The sequence below is a fragment of the Neovison vison genome, chromosome X (genome assembly GCF_020171115.1).
Source record: "Neovison vison isolate M4711 chromosome X, ASM_NN_V1, whole genome shotgun sequence".
Taxonomy (NCBI): Eukaryota; Metazoa; Chordata; class Mammalia; order Carnivora; family Mustelidae; genus Neogale; species Neogale vison.
This window is the reverse complement of record NC_058105.1, coordinates 124,343,623-124,360,671: the sequence shown is the minus strand read 5'-3', so window position 1 is coordinate 124,360,671 and position 17,049 is coordinate 124,343,623.

Below are 17,049 nucleotides of genomic sequence, written 5' to 3'. Positions count from 1 at the left end.
CAAGGTACCAAAATATCCAGTCATCTCTCCCAACCATATGTGGCACTATCAGTTTCAATCACTTCTCTGCTTTTCCTCCCCACTGCCCCTACTTTGGTTAAGGCCATCATCTTGTCTTCTTTGCATTATCAAAACAACCTGATTTGTTTCATTTCATTTGCTTTTGGTAAAAGTAATTGAGATGTAATTTACATATTACAAAATTCACCCCTTTCATGTGTGCATTTCAATGATTTTTGGTAAGTTCATGGAGTTGTACAACCATCACTACAATCTAGTTTTAATACACTTCCATCACCCCAATGAGACCCCTCTCTACTAGTAGGCTTAATCCTTGTTCACACCTCCAGCCCTTGACAACCACTAATCTTTGTCTCTATAGATTTACTTTTTCTGGATATTTCATATAAACGGAGCCATATAGTATGTAACCTTTTGTGATTGGTTCCTTTCACTCTGCATAATGTGCTCGAGGCTCCTCCACACAGTAGTATGAATCAGCACTTCATTCCTTTTCATGGCTGAATAATAGTCCACTTAGTATAGATAGACCATTTTGTTTCGCAGTTTACCCACTGATGGACACTAGAGCTGTTTTCACTTTTGAGTTATTGTGAATGATACTGCTGTGAACACTCATACACAAATCTGCCAATGGAAATAAGTCACATTTCTAGGACTGGAATTATTGGGTTGTACAGCAAATTGTTGCACAGCAGTCTCTGAACTGTTCTACTTATCTCACATCCTGACCCACCGTAACATCTTCTCTCTACCACAGCTAGAATCTCCTGAAAGCGCACATCTAGAAATTGTTTGACTCTGTTACAATGCCCCACAGAAACTTCCCATTGTTTTTAGATTAAAACCAAAGCCTTGCTACATCGTTTATGGAGCCTGGGTGATGTGTTCTCATTTTTGGAGCCTCGAATCCTGTTTCCACTTCACCTGGACCCTTCCCCTTCTCTATATGAACCAGACTAAATTTTAGCTTTCTGAACAGGCTTTGAACTCTCAAACCCTTAGCATGGGCTTTTCCCTCTACCTAGAATTCTCCTTACTTCTAGGGTGATGGTTAAGAAGGTCATAGTTAAGATCTCCCTTCCATAGCTGGAGATCTATCTCTGTCTTCTGACACAGACCTCCAACACCAGGATCGCTAAGAGACCTGAATTCACCAATTAAAGGTATGTGACACTGGGTAAGTCATGTTCCTGTGTATCAAATTTCCCAAGTTTAAATTGGGGAATAATAGATCTTGAGTCATAGGGTCCTTGGAGGGATTAAATGTGCTACAATGTGTGAAGCCCTCAGAACAGTCCTCACTGAAAGTCAGTGAAGGCCAATGAATTCATATTTTGGCTTGGATCTGGCTTCCTTTTTAGAAGCCTTCACTGACCCCTTTATATATGCTTGATCCTTTAAGTGTTTCCATAATACCCTGCTCTTCCTATTTCATAGTATCATTGCCATCATATCCTCATTTGCTTTTCTGTCTTCCCTTGGCAGTCTCTGAGTTTTGTAATGCGAACTCGGCCACTTCTACCTCTTTGACCGCATGCATCTCACGGAGCGTTGCTCACAGTAAGTGCTCCTTACAACAGTCCCTGAATTGAAAAGCTGCTCTATGTTCTTTATGTTCCATCCATTCTTCTCTTGCTTTGTCCAGGTGTCTCTCCCAGAGAGACATCCATGGACTGTATCATCCAGACTACTGACCAGCTGCAATTTGGATAGGGTTGGCCAAGAGGAGGATCGCACAAGAGATAGATGGGTGGGTAGAAGATGAAGTCATGGTAATTACCCTTCCCACTTTCTCCCTGCTGTGGTTCTTCCAGTGGTTGTATTCTGCTATGGGAACAGATCCTGTCAGGACATCCCACTGCCATAGCTCTAGTTCTCTCTAGTACCAGAAAGAACATTCCTTTTCCTTGCTCCGTAGGAGTGGTACGAGCAGTTTCCCACTATTGCTAATCCTTTGGTGCCTACTCTCTCCTCATCAGTCCTTCAAATCTGTCCAATCCTCTGTAAAAAGTTCATTAATGACAATGTAAACTCACTTCAGTGTGCCATCTGCTTCCAGTTGGGAATCTAACTGGTACAGTGACTGAGCATAGCCATTATTGCACAATTCGCATTCCTTCTGGGTGGCTTGGGTGGCAGAGGAGAGGCAGGGGACTCTTTATTGTGTTTTGTTGGAGAGGTGGTGGGGGGAAGGAATATGATTTCACTATTGAAATAGCTTGCAATGTTTACAGTTCTTATTTTTATATGTATACATGTCACTTACCATATGCTAGGATATGTTATTGCCAATGGTTTCCATATGGATTGTTTTTAAAGCATTTTACTGGTGAATCTTGCTTTCCAGGGCACTGTGTAGCGAAGACTGGGTAGCAACACTTAGCCTGATTAATGGAAAATCACAGTCCACCCAGAGAGCTAAGACTCTTCAAGTATCATGATTCTTTCCAGTTCCAGCTAACGGTACATTTCCCAAACTATTCTTCTCTGTTCTATTTGAGAAACAATACCGGATATGTGATCCCATAAGTTTCATTAGAGGAATGGGTTGTAGACAGCCAAGTATCAGACTCAGGGAAGATCTATAGGTCCAAAGGCTACCTTCCAGACACCTGTGTCTCTTGTATTGCTCTGTCAACATTTCTTGAGCACATACTCCTTATGGATTTGCTCAATCCTCATGAAATAGAAGGCTTGGACTGAACATTCAGATAGTTTATGATACAACATGGCTCTGTGTCAACTAGGTGTCTTTTTACATATGAAACTAAGAGTTATAAATAATGTTCCACAAAAATGTGGCCTTATTATCTAATTTGCATGACTTAAAATGCTTCTCTAATATGACAAATCTCAGATTTCAAGAACTCTATTTTGTTGAAGCCATCAAAATTTGTCCTAGGCTGAATGTGAGAGGCTACACAGAGGAACTGATGAATTTTTAAAAGTGCATATTTGGAAAAGATAGCTGTATTAGTCTCGGGCTGCTGTTGCCACAAATCACCACAAAGTTAGTGGCTCAAAACAAAACCAGTTTATTATTTTATAGTTCTGGAGGTCAGAAGTCCAAAATGAGGGGCGCCTGGGTGGCTCAGTGGGCTAAAGCCTCTGCCTTCAGCTCAGTCATGGTCCCAGGGTCCTGGGATGGAGCCCCGCATCAGGCTCTCTCCCCCAACCCCGTCCCCCCCACCCCTGCCTGCCTCTCTGCCTACTTGGGATCTCTGTCTGTCAAATAAATAAATAAAATCTTTTTTTAAAAAAAAAGGAGTCCAAAATGAGTCTCCCTGAACTAAAACCAAGGTGTCAGCCAGGCTATTTTCATTCTGGAGGCTCTGGAGGGATTCTGTTTCCTTGTCTCTTCCAGCTTCTAGAAACTGCCCTCATTGCTTGGCTTATGGCCCTTTTTCCATCTTCAAAGCCAGCAAGGGCCCGCCTAGTCTTTCTCACATCACAGGGCTGTGACACTGCTTCCATCCTTACATCTCTGCCCCTCCTGCCTCCCTTTCACTTATAGGATGCTTCTGATTACATTGAACCTACATGGAATATCCAAGATCATCTCCCCATCTCAAGATCCTTAGCTAAGTCACATCTGCAAAGTCCCTTTTGCCATGTAAGGTAACATATTCATAGGCCCCAGAGATTAGAATGTGGACATCTTCGGAGGCCATTATTCTGCCTGCCACAACATCCTTATTTCAAATTTTGTAACTCTTTGTCTTTGGTGTTGTAAATAATGTAAAATGGTGGAAATAAAAACTATTCTATGAGCGTTTTTAGTTTTTCCCTAAGATTGTTAAAAAAAATCAAAACCCTAGGTACATTCTGTTGCTTTGAGGTCTACATATTAAATGAGAATAAAAATAACCACTTTAAAGTGTTTAAATTGTTGAATTTTAAGTTATGAATACCGGTAAAATTACTGATGTAGAGAAAGTGCTCAAAATCATCTCCTATTCATTGCATACCATTTTTATACATATCATTTTCCCTGAGTTAGGAAACAAATATTTCAGTTGTTATAATTACAACTGTTTCGGTTTCAGATGTCATTTTGTGACTTGGAAAAGCTCCACGAAATAATTTCATAGTTTGTATCCTCTCATCTTCAAAATTAATACAGAGGAAACACATTTTTGAGCCTACATATAATTTTTACTTAAGTACTTTTTGGGTTTGGCATTTTACAACATAGGAACTAGAAACATTTTTTGGTTTCTGTGGTAAAAGCTAGGAATTCTTCCCCTCATTCGCAAGCCAACCATCATATGTGATTATCCATTTCAGCAACTGAGAAGGTAAAGTAGGAAGATTTGAAGATGGCCAGGTTGTTCTTCTTGGCACTGTAAAGGTACCATAATCACGTCATCGTATTGAGGAGAATGAAGTAAATGGTTACCCAACCAAATTATATTAATATTATGATTATATCAATCAAAAGCTTAACAGATTGCCAGGTCAAGGGACAAGGGTGGTGTAAACACACAGGGCATCTCCTTTTGTGGTGCTTATATTCTAAGGGAGGATAAGAGGGAAATAATACACTGATAGATAAATGAGCCAATACACAAACAATATAGTTTCAAGAGGGGTCAAAGCTCTGGTGACAGTGATGGGCTGGGCTCTGTTTGTGTCAGAAGGGATGCTACTCTACGGAAAGATGTCTCTGGAGAGGGGATGTTTGAGCTGTCATTTGATTATAAAGAGCTCATGCTGTAGGTTCTTAAGAGCCCAAATGACCGTGGCCCCTCTCTTCAGCTCCAAAGTGGGGTGTGGGTACTACTGAAGGTGGGCAAGATAATCAATTGGAGTACAGGAAGAAAGGATTAGAACCTATATTTGCATTTATTGTTAATCTAGAAAATAAGAAATTATTTTGCCAATATTTAAATACTTTACACTGGCACCCTACCTATAGTCCCTATGACCGATAGTCACGTGGAGTATTGCAATGCACTGCCTTTTGTAAGAACCTAGCTAAGTGAATTTAAGGATTATATTATCTGAGTTTAACTAGAATAAACCTCAAATAATGGACCAGTGGCTTCAAAATTTGTCTGTAAGGAAACAACAGGTTGAGGTAATACTATACTTGTAATCTCAAGTCCCTTAACTTAAGATTGAGAAAATGTCAGAAGCAACCCTTTTCCTCTGCCAACTGGGCCATCATCAGCCGCCCTACAACTCTATTCATAGCCGAAGAGAACTCAGCCACAAATATTTAATATTATCAAGAAATCCACTTAAACATGAATTGACAACCTCTTCCATTATAGATAAACCTTACCTAGCCTTTCCATAGGATGAAGCCATATGTGCCTTCCCACAGGCTGAAGACATCAGCGCGAACAATATACTTTTAAAAATAATTAATTAATTTATTTGACAGAGAGAGAAAGAGAGCGAGAGAGCGAGCGCGCACAAGTAAGGGGGCATCAGGCAAAGGGAGAAGCAGGCTCCCGCTGTGCAAGGAGCCCAGTGCAGGGCTCGATCCCAGAACCGTGCGATCATGACCTGAGCCAAAGGCAGATGCTTAACCCACTGAGCCACCCTGGTGCCTCATGAACAACACATTTACTTACTTCATTGTTATTCCATTAGGTATATTTTATAATATACAAAAAGGATAGTTCCTGAGTCATATATATAATTTATAAGTTGACATACCTATATTTAGGTTCCATGTGCATTTATTTTTACTTCTAGGCTTGCATAATCAAACATGCTTTGTGATCACTGTTCTAAACTATTCGATGGTTTATGGCCCTTGTCAGCAGCTGTCAGCAGCCGTGTATGGGACAACCCAGCTCTGAACTCTGAAACAGATTTTCAAGATGGTGTGAAGTTTTGAGTATAATTAAGGTGCCAAGAATCACATAATCCAGCAGAATCTGGGCGGAATCGCAATTCTCTGGTGCGTTGGAATGAGCATTCCAGTTCCAGCTAGAAGCAGCAGGGAATCTGAGCTGATACCTGAAGCAGCAACACGATTTGGGCCTTAGGTTCATACAGGATATTGGCCAAGTTCCTCTGCAAATCCATTCCTCCAAAACAGAGTTTCATGAGGCTATGCAGGGTCTGACCAGTGACAAGTTTTATGTGAGTGAGTGTGTGTATGTGCATGTGTGCACGTGCACTAACGTGACACCAAAAAAGATTTGCTTCGGTCCCTTGTGATTTCATTAAACACTTTGAGAGGCTTTGATGCACAACTTATCTTCACGCTGGATAAATATTTCATAGAAGACACCGTTACTTGTTTTAGTCAATGGCAAGAAAATCCCAAATATAACTATGGGCACATTTCAACCCAAAAGACCTAATGTAATTTTTTAAAGATCTACCTTAGATGGTCAGATTTCTTTTTTTATTTATTTAGTCTTTTTTAATCAATTACTTAACATAAAGCAGGTTATTAGTTTCAGAGGTAGAGTTTAGTGCACTCGGCATCAGGGAAGTACAAATCACAACCACAAACAGTTAAATGTATTTTTAAAGTGACTGTGTGGCATTGATGAAATAATTTGCCATTCTGTCCTCAAGCACAGGCATTAAACGCATCAAGCTTTCAGATGCTCCAACATAATCAGCCGCCTGTGGGAAAAAGCAACGGGCAATCTGTAAGGATTTGTTGGTGATTAGCTGGGGGATGTTTCAACCTACACGGCAGAATGCATCCCCGGGAGAAAGAGGACAGTAGAAATTCAAAGGTGCTCCAGGCTGTCCATGTCCTATATCCTGCATTTATCACAGTAATAACTGTTCTGTCATCAGATTCTTCTCTCGCTCCCTTCTCCTGCTCCCTTTGTCCCCTCTCCAGCAAGGCACACACACCCACTTCTCGGAACACAGATACTCATCCCAGAAGCAGGAGCAGGGTAGAGGGTAGAGTTACCCAAGGCTCAGCCAACGATCAGTATTTTAAGAGATTTGGGGCACTTCACTCTCATTTTTATCTCTATCTGTGCCTTCTCAGGCTTTGAAGTATAATATTACATGAAGAACATTAATAAAAGTATTTTGTATGTGTAAATAGATGCGTGCACGCACGCACGAGTTGGGAGATGAAGGAACGGGCTGTACAGAAAACTCTTTCCCTTTGTGTGGGAAAAGAAGATAGGGTCAAAGCTTCTTGAATTTCTAAACAAATACTACTTGAGGGTCCTGTGTCAGGCACATGAGACTTAGGAAAGAGGCTACAGATCCATAAGGACTCTGCGTTTCGGCTTGATTATTTATTTGTTCCTTGGAGAATCTCTTCTACCCCTTTCTCATTTTTACCAAATCCATCCTGAAGGTAGATTCTGGATTTAAGGTTCAGGGAATCTGCGAGCTCCAAATCTATTTTAATTAAAACATTTTTAGTTCCAAGCCATTTGGGAGTCGGTGACAAACCAGCCCCTGAGAAGGGTGGCCAGTTTAGAGCGGGACCCTGCCCATCTGGTCAGCTTTGAGAAAGAAGGGGTTGGGAAGAGAGCCTCCCAACTGCTTTGGCGGACACTTTCTCTTCCCCAGAGACCTGACTTAGTCACTTCAATCTTTGAATACTGAGGTCCTGGTGGATTCCCTCTGCAAAGGACAATGTCCCAGGGGGGCCTTGAAATCCTGATGGCCTAAACCCAAACCTCAAAAACCCAGGCACCATGCTCCCCTTCCCGGCGTCATCACAATAAACATGTACCACAACAGGATGGCTTAATTCACTGGGTGTTACACGCAAACAATGAATCATGGAACAGCACATCAAAAACTAATGATGTACTATATGGTGTCTAACATAACATAATAAAAATGAAAGAAAATTCATTTTCCATGTGGAAGATTTTATTAAGTTTCAAGTAGAATGGGTACTCAGTTCGTTCCTGCAGCTGCAGTTTATGACGAGGGTAACCCCAAACACATGAGCACACGATAAAACAATGTAATGTAGTGCTTCAAGAATTCTGAGTGGACGGAAGGTTGGAAAAGCAATTCTTCGTGTAAATAAGACCTAGCTTCCCATAATGGTGAATGCTGGTAGATTTTAAAATGCAAAGAAACATGTACTTTTCCCAGAATGTCCTTCTCAGCATAATAAACATGATTCCAAACTCACATACTGTCATGTGAAGAGCTCGGATGTCAATCATCCTCCAGCACCATCTACTTGGAAGCAAATAGAAATCTGGAAATCTCTGGAGGGGCATTTTTCTTCTTTACGAAAGTAAGTTAAAAAAAGATTCCGGCATTTCTCTTCTTCTTGATCTTGGGGTCAGGTTACCATCCAACTTCCTTCCTTCTGCTGTTGGCCCAAGTGGAAGCAACTTCTTAGATGACTTTTGCAAGTTCTTCCTTCCTTGTAGCCGATGGCCTCTTCTGATCAGTTTAGATAGCTGCCCCTTCACCACCACCAGTGATCTGCTCCAGCAGTTAGGAAATCTTGCAGAATGTTCTTCCTTGCTCACAAGTATAACCCTCTCATAATGCATGAAATATTGAGAGATGGAAGGGGCATTTGAGGAAATATTTTGGATGCTATTCAGGATTGAACTAAGCATGAAATGGTGTGATTTACTGGAACGAGGATATGCCTTTTACTTCGAAGCCTTGATCACCTGTCGTTCACCAGCTGGTTGATTTTAGCCATTCTGACAGGTGTGAGGTGATACCTCATTGTAATTTTGATTTCCATTTCCTTGATGATCAGTGACATTGAGCATCTTTACATATGTCTGGTGGCCAGCCGGATGTCTTCTTTGGAAAAATGTCTATTTGTGTCTTTTGCCCATTTTTTATATTAGATGATTCATTTTGGGTGTGTTGAGTTTGATGAGTTCTTTATATATTTTGGATACTAACCCTTTACCAGATATGTCATCTGCAAATATCTTCTCCCATTCTATAGACTGCCTTTTAGCTTTGTTGATTATTTCCTTTGCTGTGCAGACATTTTTTATTTTGATGAAGTCCCAATAGTTTATTTTTGGTTTTGTTTCCCTTGCTTCAGCAGACATATCTGGAACGAAGTTGCTATGGCCAATGTCAAAAAGGTTACTGCCTGTGTTCTTCTCTGGGATTTACATGGTTTTAGGTCTCACATTTAGGTCCTTAATCCATTTTGAATTTATTTTGTGCTTGGTTTAAGAAAGTGGTCCAGTTTCATTCTTTTGCATATTGTTGTCCAGTTTCCCCATCACCATTTGCTGAGAAGACATTCCTTTTTCCCATTGGATATTCTTTCTTGCTTTGTTGAAGATCAATTAACCATATAGTGGTGGGTCCATTTCTTGGTTTAGTATTCTGCTCTATTGATCTAGGTCTCTATTTTTTGTGTGTGCCAGTACCATACTGTTTTGATCACAACTTTGTAGTTTAACTTGAAGTCTGGAATTATGCCTCTAGGTTTGTTTTTCTTTTTCAAGGTGGCTTTGGCTATTCAGGGTCTTTTGTGGTTTCACACAAATTTTAGGATTTTTTGTTCTAGCTCTGTGAAAAATGCTGCTGGTATTTTGATAGGGACTGCATTAAACATGTAGGTTGCTTTGGGTAATATAGAAATTTTAAGAATATTCGTTCTTGGGGCGCCTGGGTGGCTCAGTTAGATAAGTGTCTGCCTTGGCCTCGGGTCATGATCCCAGGGTCCTGGGATTGAGCCCTGCATTGGGTTCCCTGCTCAGTGGGGAGGCTTCTTCTCCCTCTCCTTCTGCTGCTCCCCCTGTTTGTGCTCACTCACTATCTCTGTCAAATAAAGTAATAAAATCTTTTTAAAAAAAGAATATTTGTTCTTCTGATCCATGAGCTTGGAATGTCTTCCATTTATTTGTGTCACCTTCACTTTCTTTAATCAGTGTTTTATAGTTCTCAGAGTACAGGTCTTTCCCCTCTTTAGTTAGGTTTATTCTTAGGTATATCTTGTTGTTTTTGGTGCAACTGTAAATGGGACTAATTCCTTAATTTCTCTTTCTGCTGCTTCATTATTGGTGTATAGAAATGCAACAGACTCCTCTACCTTGATTTTATATCCTCCGACTTTGCTGAATTTACTTATCAGTTCTAGCAGTTTTTGATGGAGTCTTCTGGGTTTTCTATGTAGAGTATCATGTCATCTGCAGATACTGAAATTTGTATTTCCTCCTTTCTGATCTGCATGCTTTTTATTTCTTTTTGTTGTCTGATTGCTGTGGCTAGGACTTTCAGAACTATGTTAAATAACAGTGGTGAGAGTGGACATTCCTGTTGTCTTCTTCCTGATCGGAGAGGAAAAGCTTTCAGTTTCTCCCCATTTAGGATGATACTAGCTTTGGGTTTTTCATATATGACCCTTATTATGTTGAGGTATGTTCCCTTTAAACCTACTTTTTTGAAAGTATTTATCATGAATGGATTTTATACTTTGTCAATGCTTTTTCTGCATCTACTGATATGATCATATAGTTATCTTTTCTTTTATTAATATGGTGTATCACATTGATTGATTTATAAATATTGAACTACCCTTAAACTCAGGAATAAATCCCACTTGATCTTGGTGAATGATTTTTTTAAATGTATTGTTGGATTCGGTTTTCTAGTATTTTAGTGAAACTTTTTGCATCCATGTTCATCAGGGATATTAGCCTCTAGCTCTCTTTTTTAGTGGAGTATTTATTTGGTTTTGGTATCAGGGTAATGCTGGTCTCATAGGGCGAATGTGGAAGTTTTCCTTCTTTTCTATTTTTTGGAATAGTTTGAGAAGAATAGGTACTAACTCTTCTTTAGGTGTTTCATGGAATTTGCCTGTGAAGCCATCTGGCCCTGGACTTTTCTTTTTGGAAGTTTTTTGATTACTGATCCAATTCCTTTGCTGGTTATCAGTCTATTCGTTTTTTATTTCTTCTTGTTTCAGTTCTGGTAGTTTATATATTTCTAAGAATTTATCCATTTCTTTCAGGCTGTCCAATTGGTTGGCATATAGTCTTTCAGAGTATTCTCTTATAATTGTATTTCTGTGGTGTTGGCTCTTATTTCTCCTCTCTCTTTATGATTTTATTTATTTGGGTCTTTTCTCTTTACTTTTTGATAATTCTGGCTAGAAGTTTATCAATTTTGTTTATTTTCTCGAAGAACCAGCTCCTGGTTTCATTGATCTGTTCTAATGTTTTGTTTTGTTTTACTTTCTATATAATTTATTTCTGCTATAATCTTTATTATTTCCTTCCTTCTGCTGGCTTTAGGCTTTGTTTGTTCTTTTTCTAGCTCCTTTAGGTGTAAGGTTAGGTTGTTTCTTTGAGATTTTTCTTGCTTTTTGAGGTAGGCCTGTATTGCTATATACTTTCCTATTGGAACCACTTTGATGCAACTCAAAGGTTTTGGACTGTTTCATTTTCACTTTTATTTGTTTCCATGTATTTTTTTAATTTCTTTTTTGATTTCCTGGTTGACCTATTCCTTGTTTAGTAGCATGCTGTTTAACCTCCATTTACTTGTGGTCTTTCCAAATTTTTTCCTGTGCTTGACTTCTAGTTTCACAGTGTTGTAGTCAGAAAAGATCGGTTGAAATCATGGTGTGATTTCAATCTTTTTCTATTTGTTGAGGCCTTTTTTGTGACTTAATATGTGATGTATTCAAGAGAATGTTCCATGTGCACTTGAAAAGAATGCGTGTTCTGCTGTTTCTGGATGGAATGTTCTGAATATATTTGTTAAGTCCATCTGTTTCAGTGTATCATTCAAAGCCATTGCTTCCTTGTTGATTTTCTGTTTAGATAATCTGTCCATAGATATAAGTGGGGGTTGTGTTATTATTAATTAGTTCCTTAAGTTTTGTCATTGTTTTTTATATTTGGGTGCTCCCATATTTAGTGTTTAAATATTCACAATTGTTATATCTTCTTGTTGGATTATCCCCTTTTATGATTATAGAATGCCCTTGTCTCTTTTTATAATCTTTGTTTTAAAGTCTAGTTTGTCTGATAAATGTATTGCTACTCCAGCTTTCTTTTGACAACCATTTGCATAATAAATATTTCTCCACCCTCTCATTTTCAATATGCAGGCATATTGCAGGCATCTTTAGGTCTCCATTGAGTCTCCTGAAGGCAGCATATAGACGGATCTTGTTTTTTAATCCATTCTGATACCTTATGTCTTTTGATTGGAGCATTTAGCTTGTTTAGACTCAATGTAATTATTGATAGATATGTATGTATTGCCATTTTATTATTTGTTTTGTTGTTGTTTCTGGAGGTTTTCTCCGATCCTTTCTTGTCTTTGTCATTTTTGGTCTCTTCTCTGCACTCAAAGAGTCCTCTTTAATATTTCTTTCAGGGCTGGTTTCATGGTCATGAACTCTTTAATGGTTTTTGTCTGTCTAGGAAACTCTATGTCTCCTCTATTCGGAATGATAGCCTTGCTGGATAGAGTATTCTTGGCTGCAGATTTTTCCCATTTAGCACTTTGAATATATCATGACACCCCCTCCTGTTTTGCCAAGTTTCTGTTGAGAAATCTTTAGCTAGCTTTATGGGTTTTCTCTTGTAAGTTAAGGATTTTTTTTTTGTCTTGCTGCTTTTAAGTTTTTTCTTTATTGCTGTATTTTGCAAATGTAATTACAATATGCCTTGGAGTTGGTCCACTTTTGTTGATTTTGGTGGGAGTCTCTATGCCTCTTGGATCTAGATGTCTGTTTCCTTCCCCAGATTAGGGAAGTGTTCTGCTATTATTTCTTGAAATACATTTTCTGACTGCTTTTCTCTCTCCTCTTCTGGACTCCTACAAAACAAGTGTTACTACATTTGATAGTCACTGAGTTCCATAAGTCTATTCTCCTGTTACATAATTCTTTGTCTCTTTTGTTCAGTTTCAATATTTTCCATTATTTTGTCTTCTAGGTCACTATATCCTGCTTCTGCTTCTCCCGACCTTCTGTTCATAGCATCAAGCCTGTTTCCAATCTTGTTTATTGCATTTTTCCATCTCTGATTCTTTTTTTTTCTCTCCAATTTATTTATTTTCAGAAAAACAGTATTCATTATTTTTTCACCACACCCAGTGCTCCATGCAAGCTGTGCCCTCTATAATACCCACCACCTGGTACCCCAACCTCCCACCCCCCCGCCACTTCAAGCCCCTCAGATTGTCCATAGTCTCTACTCATTTATCTCTGTTAAGGGTCTCAGTGATGTCTTCCATTCTTCTCTCAAGACCAGTGAGTATCGTTATAATTGCTGCTTTTTCTAGTAGGCATGTTATTTGTATCAGTTTCATTTAGATCTCTGGCCATGGCCTCATCTTGTTCTTTCATTTGGGATACATTCCTCCATCTTCGCATTTTGTCTAAGTCTCTGCCTTCTTCTCTGTGTTAGAAAAGCCAGTTATTACTCCTGCTTCTGAAAGTAATGGCCTTAAGAAGAAGAGGTCATGTAGTGCCCAGGGCCTGGAACATCAGGGAGTGTCTCTGGTGTGTGCTGTGTGTGCTCTGCTATTGTGTTTTGGCTGCCTATCCTTCAGGCCAGTCATCTGCTGAAGCTCTCCTTGTTTGCTGTGGGCAGTGTTTTATCCCTGGCCTGAATGTGGCAAATTTTAAGTTGGTGTGTTCTGGTCTGCTTGTGAAATGAGACCTGACACCCACTCCACCAGAACTGAGGCCCTGCAAGACTCTCTGGTTTGGAGACACAGTGTGGGCAGGGGTTTGTGCTGGTCCTCTGCAGGGAGAGGACCACCACAATGGGACTTAGGCAAGCTTGACTGAGAAGCAGTCCTGCCAGGGCAGGGGCTGTGGCTTGCTGTAAGCAAGTTAGGCAGCCAGCTTCTGTGCTGTGCTGCTTCCCACAGGTGGCTCTGTGTTTATGCTGATGGGGATGGGGGATGGAAATGTTGCCAGCCAGCTTCTTTGTTTCCAGAGAGGGAGCTCTAAGAATTCTGCCTCTCAGGGAGGTGCTCTGAGAAAAGCAAATAACCCATGTGCCTCAGGCACTCTTCAGATCACTGTTTCCACACAGTCTGCTCTTGGGTTTAACTGTCTGCCTTCTCTCCAGGAATAGTGCATTGCCCTCCAGGCTCTATCCCAACTAAGCCTGCTGACCTTTAAAACACCAGGCTTTAAGCCCTGCTGGTTGCAAGAACTCATTTTCCAAGCCAATAGCTATGGGGCTATGTCCTCCTTGTGCATTCCCCTGTGTGCTCCTTTTTCTCTCACCCTTCTCTGCCACTATGGCTCCCTCCCCTCCATAGGACCCAAGATCTGTTTCTCCTCTAAATCACATCTCTGCATTTCTTACCTTCTTTGATATGGCCCCTTCTCTCCCTTTAGTTGTGGAGTTTGTTCTTTCAGTCTTTGGGTGAATTTTGGGGGTATTTAGGATGATTCGATAGTTATCCAGTTGTGTTTGTAGGACAAGATAAGCCTAGGGTCCTCCTACTCTGCCACCATCCTCTCCTCTCTTTCTGCTTCAAGACCAAATTTACCTCAGATCCTGGACGATGACTCCAAGGTGGAGAGACCACGTGGGTTGTCAATCCATCAGATCCCAGCTCACTATTCTTGCCTGCCTTTGCTTTCATTCTGGTGGTAGAGATTTCTGTTCAGGCATATCTGAGTCTCCTATCCCTTAGAACTATGGGAGGGTATTCACTTAACAAACCTTCTTGACATTGGACAGAGACACGTAACTAGTAATGAACAATAGGCTGTTGGCAGAAGTAACCTATGTCATTTTCCAGCTGGGGAATTTCATTGCCATTGTGAGACCCTGCAGCACTCTCTTTCCATTGCTGTCATGACAGGTGATGTAGCATATGTTGGTATCTCTATTAGCCTGGGCTCCAGAGGTAGAATGACATAGAGAAGCACCTCTTACAGACATCTGCTATTTATCAAGTGTGATAAAAAAAAAAACCTTATTGTGTTAGATGACTAGGATTTGGGGGTTGTTTGTTAACGCAGCATAATCTGTGCTATCCCAACTAGCATCTTACTTCATTTCATGATTTTAAGCTTGACCCACCTATAGTCCTCCGGGTTGGCCATCTGCATCACTTTATCCACATATGTCACATTCATCAGCATCCTCATGCTTATTTGAGACAATAAAGGGAGGCAAGGGGATCATAATTCTTTTCTTTTCCTCTGAGCCTCCCACTAACATATGAAGCTATGATACAAACCATGACAAACCACAGTCAGCTCTATATTTAACTCACATTCTCTCTTTCTCTCTGAGAGATAGATTTGACATGGAACTCAACTATCAAAAAATTAACTGATGAGAATATACACAATACTCAGAGTTCCAATGTCTCTTTATAACTGAAGCAAACCACCATCATCTTAGGTTTCCTCTTGCTGCTCTGTAAAGCAAGGACAAGAATGATATTTCCCAAGATGGTTATGAGAATGAGTGTGTGTGAGTGTGTGGGGGAGTGTTAGGGGAAATGTGGTATATTTTGCATAAAGTGAGCTATAATCAAAAAAGGCACTCCATTCCAAGGGAGCAGTCAGGAGAACTACAGACCTCCAGAGCATGCTGGAATCTGTTTTCTATTTTCCCACGTTTATTACATGCTAAACTCTTTGGGTCCCCCTTCCCCATTGAGATATTTGGCCCCAGCAAAACAAAATTGCTACAAAATTGCTACACTTATTTACTGATTTAAGAATAGTAGCCAATCCAATAATAATAAGATCATTCTTATATCAGCCTGAGGGGTCAAACAAATTGTGTTTCTGCAAATTCTAAATGTTTTAATTTTTAACTTTTCCTTATTTTGTTTATTAAAAAACTGGTCATTTTTCATTAAAACATTCATATATTTATACAATGATCAGACAATAATTCAGTCTTATAAAAGGATATGCAGGGAAAACCACATTTCATTTTCATCCCCCTTCCCCTGTATCCAGGTTGCAGTCCTCCCCAGAAGCAACTCTTGCTATTATGTAGTCTATGCATACACAAATATAATACATAATATATACAATTACAAAATCTGCTCCTGCCCCATATTTACCAACATAACTGGGAGCAGAGTGCACACTGCTCTTAACATTCTCTAGGCCATTATTTCTCTTCAGTCCTCATGGATTTACCCATTTTTTCCCTAATAGTTAAATATCTCATCACACTTTGGGACTTGACTTGATGGCCCACTTGGCCAAATGCTGGAGGCATGGAGGAGGGTCTAGCTCAAAATCCTAAGATGCAGTAGAATATCCATTCTGGTAGTGCAGGCTATGCCGCATTAACAGACAATCCCCAGATGATGGACATTTATGTTGTTTTCAGTCTAAGTCTACTGCAATGTCATGAAGATCTTGTTTTACCTTTGCATACATGTGCAAGGATATCTAAAGAATACAGTCAAGTGATAAAGATGTAGACATAAAACATATGTACATTAAAAAAATTTTAATAAACTTTATTCACATACAATCAAAAGTGTGAAATTTATACACAAATTTAAAGTGTGAAGTTTGTGTGCCTGTGTTACCACCAACACAATTAAGAAACAGAATCTTCCTGTTTCAATAATCTTTATTATTATTGAGGAAAGGTGAGGCCAAGATCAGGAGGAAAGGGTGGCTTATTACACTCACAGTTCCCAAGAGAGGAAATACATGTCATGCCACGGGGGAGCCACAGGGGAATCACCAAGGGTGAGGTAGCAAAATCAGTGAACAAGAGTGCAACTGTGTATCCAAGCCTAAATTGTGTTTTTTTGCAGGAAGCACGGAGAGGGGGGCAGGGAATGACCTTTATTGGTTATTACAGAGGACGGTGCAGACTGTGGATTGGTTGGTTTGTATTTGAGATGACTCAAATCAGGCTGTCAGGAACAAGGTATGTCTGGCATCTGCATAGAGGGTAGATGGTAAAGCATCAAGTTTACTGAACCTAGGAATACGGCTAATACAATTTCCATTACTGAGACAGTTCCCTCACAACTTTTTGCAGAAAATCCACCCCAACCTCTGGTTCCAGGTGACCACTTATCTGTTTCCTATCACCACAGTTTGTTCTGCCAGTTCTAGAATTTCATAGAAAGGGGATCAAACAACGTGCATACCTT